The sequence below is a fragment of the Triturus cristatus genome, chromosome 6 (genome assembly GCF_964204655.1).
Source record: "Triturus cristatus chromosome 6, aTriCri1.1, whole genome shotgun sequence".
Taxonomy (NCBI): Eukaryota; Metazoa; Chordata; class Amphibia; order Caudata; family Salamandridae; genus Triturus; species Triturus cristatus.
This window is the reverse complement of record NC_140589.1, coordinates 371,359,416-371,384,362: the sequence shown is the minus strand read 5'-3', so window position 1 is coordinate 371,384,362 and position 24,947 is coordinate 371,359,416. Positions and strand designations below refer to the sequence as shown.

The following is a 24,947-nucleotide window of genomic DNA, read 5'->3' as shown; positions in this document are numbered from 1 at the left end:
TGAACTGGTATTACATGTGGTGCAACACAAGGGTTGTATTAACTGTACTTTGCATCAACAGATGAGGATCATGTGACTGGTTAGGGTACCACCACAAATGACAGCTCACACCATAGCACTGAGGTGTTACACGGAGATGTACATAATAAAAACAAACTCACCAGCTCCAGCCACAACTTTTTGTCCCTTCACGTTCCCCCCTGGTGTCAACTGCTGAACCTGTCTCCTCATAGATGTTGTAGACATAGCTGTCCCCGATCCAGCAGCTGTAGAGGGAAGTGACAACATTCTCAATGATCTGCATCACTAATTGACAGACAGGCAGATGTGACACTCCTGATTTGCATGCTGAAGGCGATCTTGATCTCTGTCATGGCTTAGTAATCTAATCTAGTGACACACCTCATGCCAGAATTACCTGAAGGACAGGTGCGCAAGGGTTTCACTGCTGCAGCCAGGATGTCATGCATTCCCCGGGATGGTGTTCGCTGCAGTGGTGTCATCTTGTCAGCAGCTGTGATGAGACATACATGTACATATTTTAGTACAACAGATGGTAGCTATGAGCCAACATGTCATTCTCAATAACCATTTGCAGATAATCCAGGACAATGTGCAGCTTGTTTACCTCATGGACTTTACATGTGGGCACCTGCTCACATGCAGCATTTGCCAGCTGTTACCTCCACGCAGCACTGAAATCAATAAGATGACACATCAACAGACAAACATGTATGAGAAGGTTACTGATATTTCAAGGAAGGGGATAAATGATCCGGACTCCTCCGCATTACACTGATTTCACCTTGACCTTTAAGACTAACATTTTTCATGAGTGTAATGTTGTCTGTTGACAAGTCTGAAAGGAGTTCATGTGTGAGATGTGCAGTAGTCAGGGACATGATGTTGCTCATTTGTGCTTCCCTACCCATGAAGTCACAAAGCTCATTTTTGAATGAGAGAACACAGATTTCTTATGTGCATCCTTTGAGTGTCCTCTCTTTGCAAACTCTATTTCCAACATCATGGTACTACTTAGCTGACAACGGATTGTGTCTTGTACAGCAGACATTCAAACCTCATATGTCAAACACTCACCTATACATGTGAATACTGTAGAAGAGGAGGCAAGCAGAATGCAACATTTGGTTATGATCACACATTGTGGAAAAGTTGAGAAGCTTTGATGCGTTCCGCCTGCACTGGATTAGCTTGTTGCTCTTCAGCCAAGTCATTTTGCAGGTGTAACTGCATGAAGATTCACCTTAGCAGCCCTTACACCCATCTCATAGGTACACAACTGGCATCAGTGTGGGCCTCAGCCATACCAATTTCATTATGATTTAACCATATATATTTTGCTAGGGATTTTTCCTATCATTGAATTGCAAGCCTGTTGTGTTTTGGTCACTTCATATGACACATTGTACTATTGTATGTCCATTCTGCACTCACTTGTCATACATTTTGTGTCATCCTTTCATTAGCCACCAGGGTCTGATCTGGTATGTGTTCATATGCCATATGTGAGCATATTGTGATGCAGAACAACAGTGTTGTACAACACATACAACATACAGTGGAGGTGAAAGACACATTTAATAAGCATCCAGCCTTAATTATTCTTGGGTTTACTTACCTTGGCCGAGCACTGGAACAGTGTGTGGTCCCTGAACAGATATCACAGCCAACCTTCGAGCAGAAGTCAGTGTGTGTCTTTGATTCTGGGGGGACCTCATTTGCAGCTTTACATTTCTGCTGCCACATGTGATGCACTCAATTTCTGGCACAAAGGATGAGCACAAGCAGTTGTGGGCACCACCGTAGCAGAAGTGTGTTATACTTAATATCATGAGTGATCCCACTTATAACTTAGAATGGGCCCACTACCTAGATCAATCAATCAATCAATCAATCAATCAATAATTTGTAAAGCACACTACATACCCGCAAGGGTTTCAAGGCGCTGAGGGTGGGGAGAGGGGGGGTGCTGTTGCTACTGGTCGAACAGCCAGGTCTTGAGTTGTCTCCTGAAGGCTAGAAGGTCTTCGGTTTGTCGTAGGATGAGGGGGAGGGTGTTCCTGGTCTTGGCGGCGCGGTTGGAGAAGGATTTGCCTCCGGCTGTGGTTCTACGGATGCGTGGGACGGTAGCCAGGGAGAGGTCTGCGGAGCGGAGTTTCCTGTTGGGCACGTAGAAGGAGAGGCGACTGTTGAGATAAGCTGGGCCGGTCTTGTGGAGTGCCTTGTGTGCGTGGATCAGGAGCTTGAAGGAGATTCTTTTGTCGACAGGGAGCCAGTGCAGGTTCCTCAGGTGGGGGGTGATGTGGTCGCGGCGTGGGACGTCGAGGATCAGGCGTGCGAAGGCATTCTGGATTCTTTGCAGTCTGTTGATGAGCTTGGTCGGGGCTCCGGTGTAGAGGGCGTTTCCGTAGTCGATGCAACCTATATCAAAATGACATGACTACGAATCCTGAGGTAAGGTCCCCTATCGTGTTTTGTTGATGGCCAACAAACAAGCCAGCCAATGTAAGAAGTACATGACCAGCTGTGAGGACTGGGCAATTTAATGTATATTGGAAACATTCGAAGTTGGACAGTGGATGCATTGTCAATCCTTCTGACACTGGTATCTAACTTCTTGTTCATCATTATCATATTTGTGCAAATTGGATTTCTTGAGTAGGTCTACAGACACTATTACAATATAGTGGGGACACCCTTTTGACTGGTTGTGGCACTCGATTACAGGATTGGATTCCCAGGTCTGGGACTGTTGGTGACATACATGTTGTGTTCCACAATTACAAAGGTATGATGAGCCAAGACATGTTATATTTTGTCTTTCGCTGTTCACAAATGTCATTTTCTAACGGTGAATGTCCATTGACAACTCCAATAGTAATGAAGCTAGTTTTTCATCTCTGGTTGACTTTGATATGTGGGCACTATATGTCCCTCTGTTGTCTCCTGACAATGTATGCATTTTGACCATCTCATGGCCAGTTTGACTTACCAGTTAGTGAGGGTGGTATGCCTTTCTCTGTACGATGTCGATTCCTCCCAGTAGATGCAGGGACCTCTGCTACTGCAGTTGTCTATGCTCTGGCTGAATGTGTCAATGGGTGAGAAGAGAGAAAATTAACCAAATGGGAAATGTGCATGTGGAACTTTTCAGGCATTTCCCCATATCTTCTGCATGCTAACAGTGTTGTGAAGTACTGCCGCAGACGGGGCAGGTAGGAGCAATGGGGCATTGGCGATGTAATGGTGTGGCAGGGTGGGAAATGAACAACGGAACGGAATATGTGTATGACATATTTTGATCTGATGATTCTCTCACCTTCTGCTTTGTGATTTAGGCTGGCACAGGGTGATTTACTTCTTGGATAATTTGTGGCAGGTTTACAAGCCCCTTGAAAAACATTTACACTGACGTTGCATCACTTCTGTGACACAGTGGTGGTGTAAAACATGCAACACATTTAGACTTATTCACAACGTGACACATCTATGGGGATAAGTCACATTGTCAAGCCCTACGCAACATTAAACCTGCGCCAGTTTTGATGTAGGCAGGGTGGGCGTTCCTTTGGGATATGCCTTGTAAAAGTGATGCAGTGAAATCTACAAGATTTTACGGAGCCACTTTTCAGAGACCGCTGCAACGCAACCTTACGCCTGCTTGAAGCAGACGTAAGGAGTGGCGCAGCACGTTAGGTATGGGCGGTCCATGGACATTGTTGGAGTTGCGTCGCACTTGCGACACGACTCCAGCAAAGCACCCCCCTAATGCCATCAGAGGCAATACACATCTGTCTATCCCTGCGCCACAGTGCACCGCATTGTAAATGCGATGCATCCGTGTTGGCGCAAGGGTTGAATTGCGTGTCGCATTGGTACTGGCGCATCCCTGCTAATATTTGTCAATTGCTACTTAGCAGGGTTGTGTATATACAGCAGCAGTACTGTGCCCATGTTTTCAAAAGTGGGGGAGGTATTTTCCATTTGTAATGCAAAGGATTCTGGGACTTGTGGTGCTACATACAGAGGGTAACACATGAGTCTCTGACTGACTATATTTTGATATACACTTTGAACAACTTCCTTACTCACAATGGCAGTGCAACACAGACAATCTTTTCATGCACTTTTTCTTGTCATCCCATTTACCTGGTACCATGTAGCGGACGTCACTAACAGGCAGCACATGGACCAAGTGGGTATGGATTGTGTTAAGGATATCCTCGTCCAGTGGGGTGAGACAGATGTGGGGTCCAGAGTGTTCGGCAGGGAGGATCCTGTTTAATTCGATCCTGGTGTACTTCTCCTTCACCCTCTGCCTTTCATCCTACCACTTCTTCTTGATGTCCTGGACTGTGCGCCTCTCCTCCCCCAATGCTGTGACAGCAGTGGCTAATTGCTGCCATAGGGATGCCTTCTGTGTGCCACTGGTGCAGTAAGGTGGGAGTCCATATAGGCATTTGTGCTGCCTCACTATACAAGCATGGTGGTCTCCTCAGCAGTGAAGTTCTTCTTCCTCCTCATTAGTTCCATTTTTCACTGGCGATGTACAGCGTTGTAAACACGAACTCTCTGTGGCCAAACCTGTTCCTTCAATGTGTGCTGCTTTTATATGTTTTGTGGTGCTGATCAATCAGCTTCAGCTGGAGCGTGGTGGGGGATGGTAGGCACTTGCAACGTTCATCATGGCAAAATGGAGCTATTGGCTGGGATTGGCTGCAGTGTGTCAGCTGATGCATGGCGGGGGATGGTTTGCACTTGGACAGGTGTTTACCCTTGGCTAAAATGATCAACGGTCACAGTTCGTGCATTCCGGTTCCGTGCCATAGGCGGATATTCCAGCCCGGGAGCGGAATTCCCGCTCCAGGAGCGGAAATTCCAGCCCGAGTGCGGACGTAAAGTTAGTAGTCGTAAATCCATTCTGTGAATACCAAAGTAGTAAATTCATTCTGTGAATGCCAAAAGTAGTAAGTGCATTCTGTAACTACCAGAAGTAGTAAGTGCATTTTGTGAATACCAAAATGGTAGTAAGTTTAGGATTTTGTCTTAAGTTAGTTCTGTGAATCGGGGCCATTGTGTACACTAGTGCACCCCTATCCATCGTAACCCTTGATCAGCGCCATTCAAAATATTGTTATTTAAGGATTTGAGAAGACATGAAACCCAACATTTCACTCTGTTTGACAGTCTCCCAAAAGCAGAATGCAGAGTCTTGTTAAGGGGGAGGCTCAGTGGTACAGAATAGATCTGATTATTTGAGTGAATGTCATAATTTACTGGCTGATGACAACAGCAATAGAAAAGCACTAGGCAATCCTAGAACTACCATTGTTGCAGAAATTAAAGTTCTTCAAGGAAGCTGAAGTGCGATGCGGGATATCCAAGCAAAATAGTTCTTTCCTCTTTATAGACCAACCTAGCATCCTTTGCTTCTATTGCTTTACATCTATGCAAAGGAACCAGAGATCCTTTCTTAAGAGATCCAAAGGGGCATATGTAAAACAAGCCAAAAAGGCTAACAACAAGCTCTGTCACTTTTCGAAATGTAGGGCTGCACCATATTTACAAGAATATGGTGCAGCCCTGTGTTTCCCTTCACTAGCGCTAAATTTAGCAGCCTAGCACCAACGCAGGCACCATTGCCCAATAGTGCAAGGGTGTCTGGGTTGAGGGGAAGATTGTTCATGTGCAGGAAAGTCTCCCTTCCTGCACATAAACAATCTTCAAATGGCGTTTTGTAACTTTAGGCAGCACACATAAAAGTTACAAAAATGTGTAGGAAGGGAGACATTCCTGCACATAAACAATCATTGACGTTTTGCTGTTTGCATGTGAGCTGCACAAAGCAGCACACATAGAAACAGGAAAAACGAGGAGAAATATAGCATTTCTCCTTGCTTCGCCTGTTTAAGACCAGGTTTCCCCTGGTTTTAATTTTGGCACTGCCTCCTATTTACACAACACTTGTGAATAGGTGACAACATCAAAATCAATGGGTGTTGGGGTGGAACTCCCACCGCAACACCCATCGCTCTCCCCTTTCATGCTAAATATAGCATAAAAGGGGGCCTTATTTACAAGGCAGTGTTAAGCCACCTTAACGCTGCTTTGTACATAGGTGAAGTCTCTATCGCCATCACAACGTCACTGAAAGTGACGTTGTGGTGGCAATAGGGGCTTATAAATATGTCCCATAGTGTCTGGAATTGTATTGGCATTGGAACCACTGGCTCAATTTGTATATTTTTATTTTTAAAAGATACTCTGCATATCATGTGAGATTTGGAATACACTCCTGAAAATCGATTGCTAATTTCCCTTGATGTAGATGTACTTTGTAGAAGCATCTCCCAGTATGCCACTTTACACAGAATTGAGAGGGGAAACAGCCATTACAGTGCGGTCATAACCATGCATGACCATTATCACGCATCCTTTACAGCATACTACCATGAGTCCTTTATGGAGGCATAGTAAGTCAATAACCAATAACAAAAAAATAAATGAGTGACATTGAAACCCAACAATATTAAGTAATGGCAGCTTGGATGTGTGTGTTCAGCTATGAGTGATTGTGTGTGCTTGTGTAAATTTTTACCATGCATATCTCTTTACTAACCATGCATTTACTGTGAATATTTTCATGGTAAAGGCATGTGTGGTAAAGTCACGTGCATTGTAAAAATGTTTGTTGTAGGTGCATGCTTGGTAATGACGCATGCGTTGCACTGATGACGAAGTAAAAGCATGCGTGGTAGTTGCTCGCATTGTTCCATCATACAACCGATTGAGTGTTGTGAGTGTAATTATCATACACCCATTGGGTTCGTGTTAGAGTATGTGAGACCGATGCTAATGGGAATTTACTTTCAGTTTGAGGATTACTTATTTCTTCAGATCAGTGGGACCAGTACGGGCTGGAGTAATCTCTATGTACACAATTTGCTGCACCACATTATATCAGCATTCAAATTCCTTCCACAGTGACATTAAGGAATGAAAACTGTATATGGAAGATATCCTGATAATCTGGGAACAGGATGAAAATAAAGCTGAGCACTTTTTAGCGTTAGATACTAAAGACCCTTTTTTAAATTTCTCCATGATCATGACTAAAAAAGAACTACCAGTTCTTGTTCTCAAAATCTGATAGAGATATCTAGCCACAGATTCCTTATCTAAGAATATTCCCCAGGTGTCACACTGGATCCAGATGTTTTTGATCATTACCCATGCTCATCGGTAGGTGGCATCATCCAGCTCCGCGTCAGCATCCTCCACATCGGAGGTGACTTGCATGGTGCGTATTCTGATAGCGACTTCTAGTTGCATATTACTTACCTTACAAAAGGCATCAGATTGGATCTGGAAGTTTTTCGCAAGCTGTACCCATGCATGCTGGTAGGTGGCATCATTCAGCTCTGTGTGGTGTTGGCATAGTCCGCATTGAAAGTGACATGCGCAGTACCTATATAGGCTCCACCCCAGGTTCTGGCGTCAGTTCCTTTTTTTCCACGCCAGTCAGCACAAATCTGGAGAGGAGCTACCCCCAGTGTTTTTTCCTTGACTATTTTTGTACTTTTTGTTGAGAAATCTTTTAAGGCTTTGTCTCCTGATGTGGCAGGTATGAGCACAAGGAAGGCTGGTTTTCAAGCCCAGTGGCACCTGTCACTGACAATGTCAGTGATGGACTCACATCTCGTCTGTCTCTGGTGCCTCAAGTGTTGCCATGATGCCAAGACCTGTGTCGATTGATGCACCATGAACCCCAAGGCCTTGAGTGAGCAGTCGCTATAGCTCCATGCTGCTACGCATGCAAAAACATGATGGTCTTAATTCTGGCTGAGAGGAAGGTCCTGGAATCAGATGCAGAGCCACTATAAGCACTCGTTGTCGCAGTCGAAGCCTTTTGGGCTGATACTCCCAATGGCTCTAGGACTGGGTTGCACAGGTGCTGCCTATAGTCTCAGAGGAGCCCCGAGCCATAGTCTCTCAAGCTATTGCTGATGGGAGGGATGCAGCTAAGTTACCTTATGCATTGGGATGAATACAACCTACTCGCTGGGCAGAGAAGCTTCATTGGGTGCTCCCCCTGGCTGAGGACAACTAACTTTTTTGAGGATGTCCAGGCCTCGATCATGGACATGCCCTTTGATGGCGTCTGTCTATTTGAAGACAAGGCGGACTCAGCAATGGAGTGATTCAAGGACAGCAGGGCTATGGCTAGGTCCTTTCCGTGGCCCCTCACCAATCATTGTCCACTTCTGCTCCTTTTGTGGCCACGGAAGAAGCTTTGAGCTATGTCTACAACCACCCAGACACCACAGCTAGTAGATGCCTTAGTCATTGCGTGGCCGAGGACGTAGCACTCAGGCCTTGTGAGTCAGGTAGCCAGAGGTCAGGCCAGGTCACCCCCTTCCCAGGCAGACACGGCCTCCAAGCCCCTTTAGCTTGCCCTCCGACCATCATGAACACCCAGTGGGAGGCAGGATACACCATCACCTGCACCACTGGAGGTCGATAATATTCCACTGCTGGGTTCTCCTGATTGTCTAAAGGGGCTAGTCCCTCCCTCTTGTGACTACCCCTCCACCCATGCCACCTATTTGTGACCGGCTGATGAGGACCACATCTCATTATTTCGTCAGGAAGTGGCAGCTCTCTTCGCCAATGGAGCCATAGAGATGGTGCCGGCATCAGAAGTAGGATGTGGTTGTTATCCCTGCTACTTTTTGGTTCCCCAAAAAGGATGGAGGACTTCATCCTATCTTAGACCTATGCCCTCTCAATTTCTTCCTCAAAAGTAGAAAATCAAAATGGTCATGCTCACTCAATTCCTTTATGCCCTGAACCCGGAAGACTGGATGGTAGGGTTGGACTTGCAGGACACATACTTCTATATTCCTGTCTTGCCTGCCCACAGACGTTAATTGCGATTCATGGTGGGCCATAAGCACGTTCAATTGCCAGGCTCCCTTTTGGCCTTACCAGAGCCCCTCGGGTGTTCACCAAGGTGATGGTGGTGGTTGCAGCTCATCTGCGGAGATCAGGCATGCCCCTATCTCTATGACTAGCTTTTGAAGGCGGCCTCTCCCAGATGGTCGTCTCCCACCTCCAGACTATTGCAGACCTCCTGCACTCTCTGGGCTTCACTATCAACAAGCAGAAGTCACACCTGATCCCTTCTCATATGCTCCCTTTCATCTGAGCTGTTCTGTACACAGTGCAGTTTTGGGCTTGTCCTGCCAAGCGGCAGATCCAGTAAATTCAGGCTATGATCCCAATATTTCAGCCTTTATCCTGGATTTCGGTAAGACTCTGAGGCTGCTGTGCCTCATGGCCTCCTGCACCCTGCTTCTGACACATGCCTGTTGGCATATGCGGTCTCTTCAGTGGGAACTTGAAGTTCCATTGGGTGCATCATCAGGCGAATATTTTATTTAATTTTTTTATTTTAAGGTTTTATAGAGTGTGAACCAGACCCGTGAGGGTATCAAAGTGTTTTACAAGACTGAAGGGTGGTATACAATAGATTTAGGAGGGGAGGGTACTGTTGGGGTGAAAATAGGTAAATACAATATGTAAGCAAAAACAAGCAGTGCAAAGTCCCGGATACTTTTGGGATATAAAAATAGGTAGATACATTATACAAGAAGGCACGTAGTCTCAAACTCAGGAGTGCAGGGTAGGTATCAACCGTAAAAGCCATGGATAATGCCGAAGTGGTGGGTGGAACAGATCGCTGAGGTGATTGTAACATCATAGTTATGCGAGGAATTTGCCCATTAGGAAAGTTTTGGTCTCCTTTTTAAAGCGTGCAAAAGACGGATGTCTTCTGATGGCGGGTGGGATAGTTCCAAATTCTTGGAGCGGCTCCAGAGAAGGCCCGATTGTAGGTTTTTTTTCCCCGGAAGCGTGCTGGTTGGAGCAAAAGGTCTCTGGCAGATCAGGAGTTTCTGGCTCCTCCTGATATCACAAGTTTCTGGGCGAGAAATGCAGGGGAATTGGAATAAAGAGCCCTGTGAGTAATGCAGGCCAGTTTAAGTTGGATTATTGCCTCAAGGGGAAGCCAGTTCAGAGCTTTAAGGTGGGGAGAGATATGGTCAAATTTCTTTGAGCCAGTTAAGAGTCTGGCGGCGGCGTTAAGGCAGGCTTTCAAAGGGGCCAGAGAGTTCTTGGGTAGCCCTGCTAGAGTAGAGCATCCATATTCGAGTCTGGAAATGACTAGTGCCTGGATTGCCGTTTTTAGGTCGGAAGCGTCGAGGAAGGGTTTCAGGTTTCTAAGGTAACTCAGGTGAAATCTGGCGGTTTTGGCCATCGAGTTGATATGGCCCGCATGTTCAAGCTGCCTTCAAGGGTTATTCCAAGGGATTTCGCAAAGTCCACGATGGTAGGAGGGCAGTTTAGCGATGTGATAGCCGTGATCCATTCCTGGATGTTTGGATTGGTTTTGGGTGGGGAGATTAGATGAAACTCAGTTATATTTGCGTTAAGTTTGAGCTGGTTGGCGGTGACCCAGTGAACAGTCAGCTTCAAGGCCTCATTCAGGGAGAGAAAGTCCTCAGGCGAAGAGATTTTAATGTAGATCTGTGTGTCGTCAGCGTACATGAGGTAGGAGATATTGGCGGTGCGTAGCACCTCTGTTAGTGGTTCAAGGTAAAGATTAAAGTGGGTAGGGGAAAGGGTTGATCCTTGGGGGACTCCAACCGTGATCGGAGAGGGAGCGGATAGGTTACCGTTGATGAGGACTCTCTGTGAGCGATTTTGGAGGAAGGACCTAAACCATTCAAGGACGGTGCCACTGCCATCCAAACCCATCCTGAGTTTGAGGCGTTCAAGGAGTGTTGGAATATCTCGGAAAGGTCTAGATTTTGGAGGGCACTACAAAAGATCTGCAGTAGTGGTTGACAAACCACGTTTGGGTCAGCAGCAGATCTCTCTCCCTTCCTCAACCAGATATCACGGTAGTGACAGACGCATCACTCTTGGGATGGGATGGTCATCTGGGAGAGGGGGAGACTCTAGTCTCTATCAGAATCCAGACTCCTCATCAACCTGTTTGTGCTCCAAGTGATCCGGTTGGCAATGAAAGGCTTTCTATCATCCTTCAAGGGAAGGCTAGTGCAGGTGTTCACCGACAACACCACTGCCATGTGGAACTACATCAAACAGGGCATGGTGGGGTCATGGACCCTCTATTAAGAGGCCATCCATCTCTGGACATGGTTGGAATGCCAGGATATTTCCCTGGTGGTTCAACACCTGGCAGACTCTCTGAATGCCACAGCAGACAGACTCAGCCAAAGATTCCTAGTGGATTACAAGTGGCATTACCAACCAGAAGTGGTGCAAGGTCTCTTTTAGCAGTGGTAAGAGCAGAGGTTATATCTGTTTGCCACCACAGAGAACATGCAATGCCATCAGTTATGTGTGCTGGCCTCAGGTACTCCTGTCTGCCACTACCACTCCTTCTCAGTGTTCTCGAGAAGATCAGGAATGACAAGTTCCAACTCATCCTTGTGGCTCCGGACTGGGCTTAGGGAATCTGGTATCCCAAGCTGTTGAGTATGTCCATCGGTCCTCGGATCAGGCTGCCCCTTCAGGAGGATCTCTTCTCACAGAAGCTGGGGAGGGTTCTCTGCCTGGACCTGTTAACCCTTCAACTTCATGCGCGGAGTTTGACTGGCTACAGTTGATAGCTTTTGACCTTCCACCCGAAGTCTGTAAAGTTATTTTGGCAGCTTGGCGTACCTTCACCTAGACGGTATATATGTCGGACAATGGAGAATGTTTGTGTCATTGTGTACAGGCAAACAGGTTGACCCTATATCGGCACCCCTTCCCCAAGGTCTTTTGTTTATCCTTACCCTGGCTCAGCAGGACTATTCATAGGGTTAGTTTTCTGCTATCTCAGCTTTTCTGTGTCTGCCAGATTAACCCTTCCTCTTCAAATCCCCTACTGTAAATAGATTCCTTAAAGGTCTTCAGCACATGTTTCCTCCAGCTGCCTTCATTATGCCTCAATGGGACCTCAGTGTGGTTCTTACTCTTCTCATGTTTGCTTCCTTTGAGCCATTTTATAACTTTCCTCTTAGGCTCCTCACCATCAAGGCAGGCTTTCTGGTGGCAATTACATTGGCTTGGCGGGTCAGTGAACTGCAGGCACTGTCATCTCAGCCTCTGTATATTTCTTTTTACCTAGACAGGCTGGTCCGTCGGAAACGAGCATCTTTCTACTGAAGGTATTCACCAGGTTCAGTGTAGGCTAGTCCTTACCTACCTTATCTACCTGTTAAGCTTCACCTCATCCCTCTAAGGAAGAGGAGAGGCTCTATCAGCAATCGCAAAAAGGGCGCTGGTGTTCTATCTTGACCGCACACGACCATTCCGGGTGGACGATCAACTCTTTGTGGGGTAAGTCGGATTCAAGAAAGGGAAGACTGATATTGTGCTCTGCATTATGATTGGCTACACATTGGCCAAGAAGCAACTCAGGGAGGGCTTGTGTTCCTATTACATTAGAGAAAAGGCTGTAAACAATTTGTTAGCCTGTGGAGTTCCGGTGCTGGACATCTGTCAGGCTGCACATGTGCTTCACTGCACATGTTCACCAAGCACTACTGACTGGACAGTCAGGTCCCTCGGGAGGGCACTTTGCCATTCGGTCATGCAGGACCTTCTAGAGTAAATCGGGTTTGCAGAACCACCTTCTGGGAGTTATTGTTTGGGTATCTATTCTAAGGTAAAGAATCTGTGGCTAGAAGTCTCTATTAGAGAAACAAGTTACTTACCTTGTGTAACACCTTATCTGGTAGAGACTCTATCTATCTGCAGATCCTTACCAATCCACCAATTCTCCCCACTGACTCATTGAATGCCAGGGTGGACAAAATCAGCCATTGACGCCTAGTGGATGACAAATAGAAGTTATACCCAGAGGTAGGACAGTCTTTTCTTTGAATTGTGAGAAAATTGACTCGATCTGTTTGCAACCTCCTATTGGATTGTCAAAGGCTTCTCACTCAGAGATGCGTTTTGCCTCAATTGGGACTATGGCCTTCTGTATGTCTTTCTTCCTATACCACTCCTGCCACATATTCTCAAGAAGATCAGGACTGACTGGTCCCACCCAATCCTAGTAGCCTCAGATTGGGCACAGAGAGTATGGTATCTGGAGCTCCTGGGCCTGAGCATCTGTCCCCCGATCAGTCTGCCCCTCTGGAAAAATCTGCAGTTGCAGCAACAGGGCAGGGTTCTTAACTGGGACACTCTTGGTATACACCTTCATGCTTGGAGATTGAGTGGAGACAGCTAAACACGTGCAGCCTTCCTCCAGGGGTGATTGAAGTTATCTTGAAAGCTAGGCGTCCCTCAACAAAAACAATATACACCTGTCATTGGAACACATTTTTGGCTTTGAATGGTATGCGTTAGATTGACCCTCTCCAGGAAACGTTATCTGATGTTTTTTGTTTGTTTTGTCCCTCTCTAGACAAGGCTTTGATCTGGACAAAGTAAAAGGGAATCTTTTGCTTCTTTTGGCATTTTTGCTGTTTCAGGATCAGCCCCCTTTATGGAAATCACTGGGTGTGATGCTTTTTTGAAAGGCCTACATCTGTTTCCTCACTCTCCCTATGTCATGCCACAGTGGGATCGTAACTTGGTCTTTCAGACTGTTTTATATGTACTCCTTTTGAGCCGCTTCACAGCTGTCCCTTGCGACTTCTCACTCTCAAATAATTGTCCTTGTTGCCACACCATCAGCAAAGCCTGTAAGTGAAATTCGAGCTCTCTGTCAACCTGCTGCGCCCCACCTTCTTCCCAGAGAAACTGTTTCTAGAGACATGAGTATCCTTTCTGCAGAATGTTGTGACACTGTCAGTCAAAGCATCGACCCACAGATGTTCCAAGCTATACCTCTCTCACACCTTGCAGGAGGAGAGACGTCATTCCTTGGATCCCAAAGAGCACTGAGCCTTTACCTCAGTTGTACTAAAGACCACTGTGGGCTATCAGTTCTCTCTGGGGTTCTCTGCAGTGCCACACATTGGCCAAGGAGATAGCCTTCAGGAGAACTGGGCACTTATCCCACTAGGACCCAAGCTGCTACAACTGTTTTGGCATACAGAGTTCCTGTCCTGGACACCTGCCAGGCACGTAGGCGTCACTCCATGCGTTCATGAAGCACCACTGTCTGGGCAGTCAGGTTCACCTAGAGGGGCATTTTGACTGGTCAGCGCTATAGGATTTTTCGGTTCGAGTCCATTCACAGACACGCTTCCAAATAGGTACTGCTTTGGTTTCTTTTCGAATGGTGAGGAACAAGCGGTAAGAAGCCTCTATCAGAAGAACAAGTTACTTACCGAAAAGAATGTTACCAGAGATAAATAATGTATTCTTTAATGGCATAACTTCATTATATTTAGTTATCTATCAAATGTGTACCAGCATAATTGGATGTTATTGTACGTGATGGTAGATTTCAGAGTTTAGTGTGGAGATTATAATTGTGCAATTGTTTTTTCCCAGATTCAACCTAAAACAATTCACCAAGAAAACCCAGTCAGAAAGTTTCAAGAAGAGGTCTGTATAACACCTACATTTGATGTGAAAATGAATACAAACAAATCCTTTCCACGTTGGTTCGATTCCAGTAAGACAAACCTTGAAGGAAAGACTAAATCGGAATTTGTAGAACAGACTGAAAAAGGACAGGTACATCTATTGTTAAATATGGCATGACTTCAAGTTTATAAAAGTAGCAGAGTATCACATCTTCCAAACACATCCTAAAGCTGTGTATTAGTAATTACATACTGTAGGAGGCTGGCTTAGTATATGGTGCACACTCTCAGGAGTGATGCACCTTGCAATAATCCAGGCATCCCTTATGATGATTTTAGTGGTCTTTGATAACCATAGAAATCTCTCAAAGTGGTAACTGTGGAAAGCTGCCTTCAGGCTTAGCTTGAAGGAGTGTAAAGCAGCTTGTTTTACCACATTTGATCCAGAGGGAGACCAAACCATATACTAAGAAAGTGGAATGCGGAATGCAAAGGAGAACTGGACTCGGGCCAGAAGATTCAGAAGAGCTAAGGACACAAGGAACCACCAAAGGTAAGTACCCAGGAACACAAACATAATGAGATGATGGACAGAGCACGGAAACTTTTCAGACACTCACACCTAGTCACAGATCTGAGTTGAATCCATCATCGTTCTTTAACTCACTTTGCCACCCCAGTTCAGACCCAGCCACATGCAAATCAGTCTTTACTTTGTTCCTCATGCGAACAGCCCAGCCCGAACTGCCAAACCAGGTCTTCCCTGGACTGGAAACAAGCATCCTGGGACCAGTTTCAGAGTAACACCCCTAATCAGCCAGGCTTGCTTGTATCCAGTGGCAAAGTGAGCATGGGACCCATGTTTGGGTATACCCTTCCAACTTAGGGCGAGCAAAGCAAACACAAGCAAAATGATGGACGGAGCGCTGAAACTTTTCAGACACTCACCCCCAGTCACCGATCTGGGTTGAATCCATAATCATTCTTTAGATCACTTAGTCACCCTAGTCCAGACCCAGCCATATGCAAATGAGTCTTGACCCTGTTACTCATAAGAACAGTCCTGCCTGAACTGCCAAGCCAGGTCTTCCCTGGACTGTAAACGAGCATCCTGGGACCGGATTCGGGGTAAGATCCCTCATCAGCCAGGCTATCTTGAATCCAGTGGCAAAGTGAGCAAGAGACACACATCTGGCCACGCCCTGTAAACTTAGTGCGAGCAAAGCAAACACAAGGAGATGATGGACAGTGCGCTGAAACGTTTCAGACACTCACCCTCTGTCACATATCTGGGTTGAATCCATCATCGTTCCATCATCGTTCTTTAGCTCACTTTGCCACCCCAGTTCAGACCCAGCCATATGCATATCAGTCTTGACCCTGTTCCTCAGGGGAACTGTTCAGCCCAAACTGCCGAGCCAGGTCTTCCCTGGACCAGAAACAAGCATACTCGAGCCGGTTTTTGGGTAACACCCCTCGCCAGCCAGGCTAGCTTGAATCCAGTGGCAAAGTGAGCAAGGGATCCAAGTCTGGGCATACCCTGCCAACGTGGTGCTGGAAAAGCAAACACAGGAGATGATGGACGGAGTGCTGAAACTTTTGAGACACTCACCCCCAGTCACAGATCTCGGTTGAATCCATCATCATCTTTAGCTATCTTCGCCACTCCAGTCAGACCCAACCATATGCAAATCAGTCTTAACTCTGTTCCTCATGGGAACAGTCCAGGCCAAACTGCCAATCCAATTCTTCCCTGGGCCAGAAACAAGCATGCTGGGACCGGTTTCCGGGTAACACCCCTCATCAGCCAGGCTAGCTTGAATTCAGTGGCAAAGTGAGCAAGGGAACCACGTCTGGGCATACCCTTCTAACCTAGGGCATGCAAAGCAAACACAGAGAGATGAGCGACGGAGCGCTGAACATTTTCCAACACTCACCCCCAGTCACCCAGGAACCCTATGGAGGTTGTTTGCAGAGTGGAAACACAGCTGTGTGCTCAATGGAAGTCAACAGAGACGTCGCTGTTGCAGTTTGAAAGAAGAAGGGCCCTTCCCAGAAGACCCAGAAGAAACCCTTTTGAAAACGGAAGGTTTAAGAGCCACCCCACACATGGATGCCCCAGGAACCAGGTCCCCTGCACCAGGGAAGACAGGTGCATAGGGGTGATGTGACTTTGGAACCTGCCAAAGACAACAATGGAAGGCTTTGAAGAAGATGCCTCTGGAGAAGCCTGTGAAGGAGTCAGGTGGAATGCAAAGGTAGATTCTTGATGAGGAGAACCTGCAAGCATAGGGGACACAGTCTATGCCACTCGGAGGTGACCATGAGGAACAGAAGCACAATGCCCACCGATGTCGAGAGGTTCAGGAGTGAAGACGGTGACCTTGGTGCTTTATCTGTGAGGACCAGGTAACACAGTGGAAGACAAGGAGCCATGCACAAGCTGTCCTACGTCAGATGTCGTTGTCTAGGTGGTCAGGAGCACCAACAAGCCTTGGTAGCCGCAACTGGTGTGGAGAGCAAAAATATGCAGCGATTGGGACCAGCAAGTTCCAAGGGACTCACCAAGTGCAGGAGAGTCAGAGCAGGTCCCAATAAAGTAGAGGAGGCCACTAAAGCAAAGGAAGACCCTCAAGAGTACCCACAGGTGGAAGGCACAGGAGTTGCAAAAGGATCTCAGGCAGCTCACCAATGATGGAGGCCCACGGTGCAGAGGATGCAGTGAGGATGCTGATCTTTGAGCATTGAGATGCTGGAGGATGGAGATTCTTGTAGCCCAAATATCTCTGGTGTGCAGAGCCAACAAGCCTTGGCAACAGCAAGTCAATGCCGTGCACAGGGGTTTGGTCCTAGCGGCTCCGACGAGGAATACTATCCTCAAATTGCAGAGAAGGCAGGTCAGGCCTCTAGAGAAATTCAGAACCATCACCTTTGTTGCTGGCCTCGGGAATTCCGTAGGACGACGGGAGCAGCAGACTGGTCAGCTTTGTTGTGGTGCCTGCCGATGCAGGGGAGTGACTCCTTCACTCCAATGTATATTACTTTGGATGTGCTTGATGCCCACAGGTCTTCTGGAGAACCTGGATGAAGCACAGACACAGATGATGTAGAAAATTTGAAGAACAGCAAGACCAGGAGCAGGAGGATACTCCCCTGTCCTTTATCCATTTTCACGCCAGAGTGGAAACCATGGGATACTGAACTGGATCAAATCGGATTATGCACAGAGGGCACCAAATGTGGCCTTCAAAGAAGTCTGGTGGTGCTGGAAAGCGCTCCACCCCGGCCCAATACACTAAGCCCTGTCTGGGAGGTGGTCACACCTCCCTGTGACAGGAAGCCTATTGTGGTACCTTCACCTGCTCAAGCTGAGCTCAGCAGCATGAGGGCACCCTCGTATCTGTGGTCAGCAGCAGCATTAACTTGCTGGCAGACCCTGAATGGCTGTTGCCGGGAGTACAGGGGTGTTCCCTAAGGAGAACCCAGTACATGGGATCATGCTTCAAACACCTAAATCAGTGTTGGAGTAAGATTCCAACATGTTGGATACGAAACACGACTAGGTCGGTGCATCCATTTAATAGTTAGACATCTTGTAATGGCTGGTATCCGCTATATAACTTAAAATGTCTGACTGCACTTACAAAGCCTGTAGAATCTATTCCGGGGTTTGTAGGGGTGTACTTCTCACGCAGGGGCACCCTCACACTGCCCTCGGGACTGAAGAGCCTGCCATGGGGTGACTTATGGGTTTTAAGTGCAGTGACCTCCGATATAAAGAAACTTATATCTGTTGTAGGGAGGTGCAAGCACCATCTCACAGGTTGCAATGACAGGCCGGTAGTCACAATTTAAGAAGACTCCCACGGGTAGCACAATACATGCTGCAGTCCATGGGATATCCCTGGTGTACCTATGCCCTGGGTTCCTTAGTACCATATACTAGGGACTTATAAGGGTGCACCAGTAGCCAATTGTGGATGTACCAAAGTAATTACTAGAGCCAATTTAGAGGAGAGAGCACAGTAGCTGGGGTCCTGACTAGCGGGACCCCAGCAGGCTACAATCAAAACACACCGACACCGGGCAAAAAGTAGGGGTAAACATGAAAGCAGATCCTAGTTTCCTTTTCTGTCCTCCCCAACGTAGAAGCATGAGACTAACCTTGCCCATTTGAGTCTTAATTTTATAAGTGGAAATATCTGAAAAGTCCATCTGTGTTGGCTTGGTGTGGTATCTTGCTTTCTTCTCAACGCTGTCCTTTCTTTGTGTCCTGTACTCTGCTGTTCAGCCAGTCTCAGTGATGTCATGGAATGTTCCCTTTGAGTATGTTTGAGTCTATCTGTCAGTTGCTGTATGTAGACTGAGCAGCAGGGTTGCTGCTCCCGGTGGGGCTTACTATGCTGTACTTGATTACCTGGATTAATATTAATATGCTGTTTATCCTACTTCATCTCCTGTAACTATTTCCTAAAACTAAACCTGGAACTTGGATACAGCTACAACGGAGTTCCCTGCTTTTACTGAATTCCACACTGGCGACGAGCTGAAAAAAGACCCATTTGAAAGAAAAGGACTTCCCTGAATTTAAAGAGGTCATCATTGCAACTACAGACAAGATGAGAAATGTTTAAAAATTACTTTCTTTCGTCTGGGTGCCCCACCAGTGTCTGGTTCCAGCGGACAGCCTTAACCCTGGGCATTGTGTTAATCTTTGCTGAAATATTACTACTACTACGACATTGGAACAAGCACTTGTGCAAACTTAGTGCATTTATTTATTTGTGGAGGTTTGCCTTACGTTTCGTTAAAGCAGCGGAGAGTGCATCTCTTAAACTTGTCACCGTTGTGATCTTTTGAATCTTAAACAACTCTCGCTCACCCACGAGCTTTTACCTCATAACCTCGCCGAGCCGTGTGGGCGTTGGAATGCCCTTTGCATTTTTGTTCTCGAGTTTGGTTTGCGGCAGCTTGGAGTTCCTAACGTGACTACTTCGGATCTAAGGAAGCTCCTTCATGGTGTTCCATTTCGCTGCGTGCTTCAACGTCGATGTCATGACTTTTCTGACTGTTTCTCTACTGCGGCTGATGACGTGCGCATGTTGGGGTCACGTCTGAAATTCACTGCTACGCATTTCCTCTATGTGGAAAGACAGAGACTCAGCTAGGAGTGTCGAGCCATTCCTGTTTACGTGGCTCTGTTTCAATTTGAAGAATTATGATTCATTTCTAATCTGTCTGGTGAGGAAATCTTTAACTCTCAACAATATTCTCGGATACCAGAGTTCGGGTATCGGTGTCATTTTTTTTAACCTAAGTATTGTCCCAGCTATATTTATGTTTGGTAGCTGCCTGTCTTTGAATGCTTATGCCATGTTAGTATTGTAAAGTGTAATTTGGTATGAGTCACATGTTTGTTGGTAAACATTATATTTGATGCTGCAAGTATTGTCTTGGAAATTGTTTTTCATGATGCCATTATTCTGGTTCTTTGTACTTGTGTTCTATATTATACACTTTAATGCCTATCTCTGTTTACCACTGCTAATGTTATTTGGTAAGTTTTCAACTTCCAGTGCAGGTACTTATGTGTATTGGTCTGTGTATGCAAGTTATTTAGATCTTGCTGTTTTCATTTTACAGTGCTTTTCTTGAATTTGTAGTTTGCTGGTGTTGAGCCACATTGGTACTCAATTCTATTTACTCATGCTGAGCCATTACGGTGCTCAATTCTATTTACTCATGCTGAGCTGGTGAGTCTTTTTGACAGTATCTTTTAAAGTTGAAATTTTCTAGTGCTGAGCTATTAAGATGCTCAATTCTTTGATTTGATGGTTGTGAGCAAGGTATTTAGCTCTTTCTGTTTTCATTAATTTTGAAGTTTTCTAATGCTGAGCCATTAAAGTGCTCAATTCCGTTTTCGCTTTCTAGTGCTGAGCCATTAAGGTGCTCAATTCGGTCTACGCTTTCTAGTGCTGAGCTATTAAGGTGCTCAATTCATTTTACGCTTTCTTGTGCTGAGCCATTAAGGTGCTCAATTCTTTGACTTTGTGGTGGCGAGCAAGTTATTTAGCTCTAACTGTATTTGACAGTGTTTCTTTTAATTTTGATGTTTTCTTGTGATGGGCCATTAAGGTGCTCTATTCTTTTTATGCTTTCTAGTGCTGGAATTGCAGTGTTCTTGCATCCTAAACTATTGTGGTGGTAAATCTTTATTTAAAGTGACTTGTGAGTATACTTTTTAAGTTTGTTGTGGGAGCACCTTACGCTCCCATCATTGCTTATGTCTTCAAGTGATGGGTTTTATTGCTTTTACTTTTACCGAGCACTTTTGCTCCATCCTTCCTGTTGCTTTTGTCCAGTGGTGGACGAAAAAACATGTTAAGTGAGTTTGTCACTAATTTCTTGCATTTCTTTGTCTTTAAACACTTCTCCCTGCTGTTTATAGAGGGGAGTGTGTGTTATGTATGTGTTCCTTTCAATTCTGTTTTGTGCTCTCTTTCTTACCAATTGCCTCCTTAGTTTTTATTGTCTCCGATAGAGAGGGAGGTGTGTGTTATCTTGCTTTCTTCTCTATGCTGTCCTTTCTTTGTGTCCTATACTCTGATGCTCAACCAATCTCAGTGATGTCATGGAATGTTCCCTTTGTGTATGTTTGAGTCTATTTGTCAGTTGCTGTATCTAGGTTGAACAGCAGGGTTGCTGCTCCCGGTGGGGCTTACTAAGCTGTACTTGATTACCTGGATGAATATGCTTTTTATCCTACTTCATCTCCTGTAACTATTTCCTAAAATAAAACCTGGAACTTGGATACAGCTACAACAGAGTTTCCTGCTTTTATTGAATTCCACACATGGTTACTCCCAGGTCTATGTTCCACTGAAAATCCCCTTTCCTGTAGGGAAATGGACAACCTCAAAAGATTGGGGTTTTCACACTCCATGTGTTTAAGCCATAAGAGGGGCTTATGGTCTGCCTGACCAATGATGTGAGTGCCAAACAGGTATGACCTCAACTACTTCAAGGCCCAGACCTTAGCAAAGGCCTCCCTCTCAATAACTGACCAATACTTCTCCCTTGGGGTCAACCTTCTGCTGATAAAAGCTACTGGTTGATCCTGGCCCTATGCATTAAGTTGTGACAATACTGCACCTATCCCTCTCTCAGAAGCATTTGTTTGGACAGTCAAGGGTTTGGAGTAGTCAGGACTTTGCAGAATTGGAGCCGAGGACATGACTTGCTTCAGGTCCTCAAATGCCTTCTGACAACTGCCTGTACATTGAACTTTCTTAGGCATTTGTTTGGAGGTGAGATCATTAAGGGGTGTCACTATGGGTCCATAACCCTTAACAAGTCTTCTGTAGTGCTCAGTCAGGCCCAAGAAAGCTCTGACCCGAGTCTGGGTACTGGGAGCAATCCAGTCCATGATGGACTGAATTTTGCTCTCCAATTGTTGAACTTGGCCTCCACCTACAAGGTGGCCCAAGTACACAACCTTGCCCTGCTCTATTCAGTACTTTGTGGCCATATTAATGAGGCCTACTTTCTGCAGGGCATCAAGTACATTTCTGAGGCATACAAAGTGATCTACCTAGGTGAACTAAAGATAGGTATATTGTTTATTGTTTAGTTTTATAAAGTGCACAGCTGCCCCAGCAAAGGGGCGTCCCAGAGCTGACAACAGCATATTGAGGAGACCACTAGAAAGAGGCAGCCCGGCCTAAGGCAGAGGAAAAAGATTTGCTTTGATTGCCTTACGGAACGCCTGATAATTATTCATACTACGGATATGCATTGGAAGAGAGTTCCAAAGCATCATCTAGATATGCTGCGCTATAGGCTTCCAGACCTGTTAAGACTTTATTCACCAGCCTCTGAAATGTGGAAGGTGCATTTTACAAGTCAAAAGGCATCACAATAAATTGATAATGCCCACTGGGGGTTGAAAATGCTGTCATTGGCTTTGCATCCTCAAAGAGTCTGATTTGCCAATAACAAGTAGTCAGGTCAAGTGTACTGAGATACTTGGCAGAGGCCAGAATTCCAATCAGTTCATCTGCCCTTGGAATTGGATGGACATCTGTCCTAGTGACTGCATTGAGGCTTCCATAGCAAACACAAACCTTCACCTCTCTCTTACCATCCTGGGTGTGAGGTTTTGGTACAAGGACTACAGGACTAGCCCAAGGGCTATCTGAAGGCTCAATGACCCCCAACTCCAGCATCTTTTGGACCTCTGTCCTGATGCAGTCTCTTACACGGTCAGGCTGTCTGTAAATTTTGCTCTTCACAGGCAGGCTGTCACCTGTGTCCACTTCATGGATAAATGGTCTGTAGCCTACCCCCTTCAGAGGAACCTCTCTGTAGGCAAAGAGAAGGCAAGGTAGTAAGACATACCATTTTTGCCTCAGCTTTTCTGGGAGTCCTTTGATCATACATTTGAGGGTCTTGTTCCACCTTTTAACAAGCCCATTTCCCTGTGGATGGTAAACGTATAGTTACCACCACACTCTTTCAACATAGAAGTGATGTAGCTAGACACAAAGTTAGTACCTCAGTCAGACAAGACCTCCTTAGGAAATCCAACTCTGGAAAATATTCCTAGGATCGCCCTGGCCACCACAGGAGATGTAGTGGTCCCAAGGGTAATAGCTCCTGGATATCTAGTGGCATGGTCCACCACCACTAGGATGAAACTAAGTCCAGATACTGTTGGAGGTTTTAAGGGATATACTATGTCTATCCATACCCTCCCAAAGGAAAACCCAACTACTGGTAGAGGGATTACAGGGCCTTTGTAGTGCCACCTAGCTTACTACTAGCTTGGTAGGTGACACAGGAGTGACAAAAGTCCTTGGTATCTTCGGACATATGGGGCCAGTGAAAGTGAGGGACAAGCCTGTCCCAAGTTGTGTTTTTCCCAAGATGTCCTGCAAGGGGAATGTCATGTGCTAGGGTCAATAGGAACCCCCTGAAATTATGAGGTTTGACCAACCTCCTGGTGGAATCAGGCTTGGGGTCTCTAATTTCAGAAAACAGAAGGCCATCTTCCCAATCGGGCCTATGGGACCCACTGACATTCCCTGCATCGTCAGCAGTAGCTCGTAGTCTGAGTTGTTTAAGAGAGGGACAGGCCTTCTGCTCCAGTCTCAAGTCTTCCCTGGAAGGCCCCCCTGCTCCCAGCAACTCTGCCTTGTCAGGCCTTAGCTCCTCTGGGACATTTCCTTCACAGGTGCTGAAATCATCTCCCGCAGGAGGCTGATTCTCACTGGGAGTCTGAGAGGAAGATAAATATATACCTTTCCCGCTCCTTCTATTGGGAGCTGGCTGGTCTATTATTTCAGGATCCAGGGCTCCCTCGGTGCCTAATTCTGGGCCTGAGCCCTTGTGCCAGCACAGACACTGGCTGAAATTCTCATAATTTCTGCATGAGTCTGGAACTCCACTTCAGACCAGGCTGAAGTTTCCAAATCATTACACAGTAGACAGCCTGCAGGTAGGTCTGAGTATACAACAACTCTCTTTGGGCTAGTTACCCCTCCCCAGCTAAGATTGACAACTGCCATGGAAGGATATGTCCTGACATTGCTAGCATCAGTCACTTCTTTCCAAGTAGAATCTGCTCAGGAGGCACTAGTTTCTCAGTCAACATAGTGACACTGACCCCTGTGTCCCTGTAAGCAACAGCTTTGTGACCAATAATGAGAACCTGTTGTCTGTATTTGCACAAGTTAGTGGGACTTACAATAGGATGGCAAGCTCAGTGTCACCATCACAAACAAAAATAGCCCGAGTGGGTATCCTGACTAGGCCAGAACCCACTTCATTACCCAAGGTTAACACAGCTAAGCTCTTGGGGGAACTACTACCATCAGTGCTATTGCTGAGGGTACCAGGAGGTTTAGGAATAGTAGTAGTATTGTTCCAAGACTTAGGGCAATTGGCATCCTTTGCCCTATGGCCTTTTTCATTACACAAATAGCACCAAGGTTTCTTGTTAGAGGAGGAAGAGGACTGGGACCCACCCCCAGAGGAAGATCTTTGGGGACCTTCAGAAGACTCTTTTCTTTTGATTTCTCCCCACCTTTCTCTTGTGCCTTAGAGGACTCTTGCTTCTTCTGGTCACCACCACCATGAGACTTCTGTTTCACCCTGGTGCAGACCCACTTATCTGCCTTTTTTCCAAATCTTGGGGAGACATCAGATCCGAGTCCATCAGGTACTGGGACAGTTGCTGATTTTGACAGTAATCAAGGATGTGCTCTCTCACAATTAAATTGTACAGTCCTTCATAATCATGTACAATTTTTCCACGAAGCCAGCTTTCTAGAGCCTTACTAGCACTATCTACAAAATCTAATC

At 46.1% G+C, this 24,947-nt stretch overlaps 1 long non-coding RNA gene across 1 annotated transcript in view; it reads right to left on the bottom strand.

Moving 5' to 3' along the window:
* Window positions 1-495: 495 nt before the first annotated feature.
* LOC146817180 (uncharacterized) overlaps window positions 496-24,947 on the bottom strand; it is a 223,271-nt gene continuing 198,819 nt past the window's right edge. The window contains exons 2-3 of the long non-coding RNA XR_014962500.1: window positions 629-695; window positions 496-514 (exon numbers count right to left, since the gene is read on the bottom strand). This is a non-coding gene — a long non-coding RNA (uncharacterized LOC146817180). The remainder of the gene's footprint in view (window positions 515-628; window positions 696-24,947) is intronic.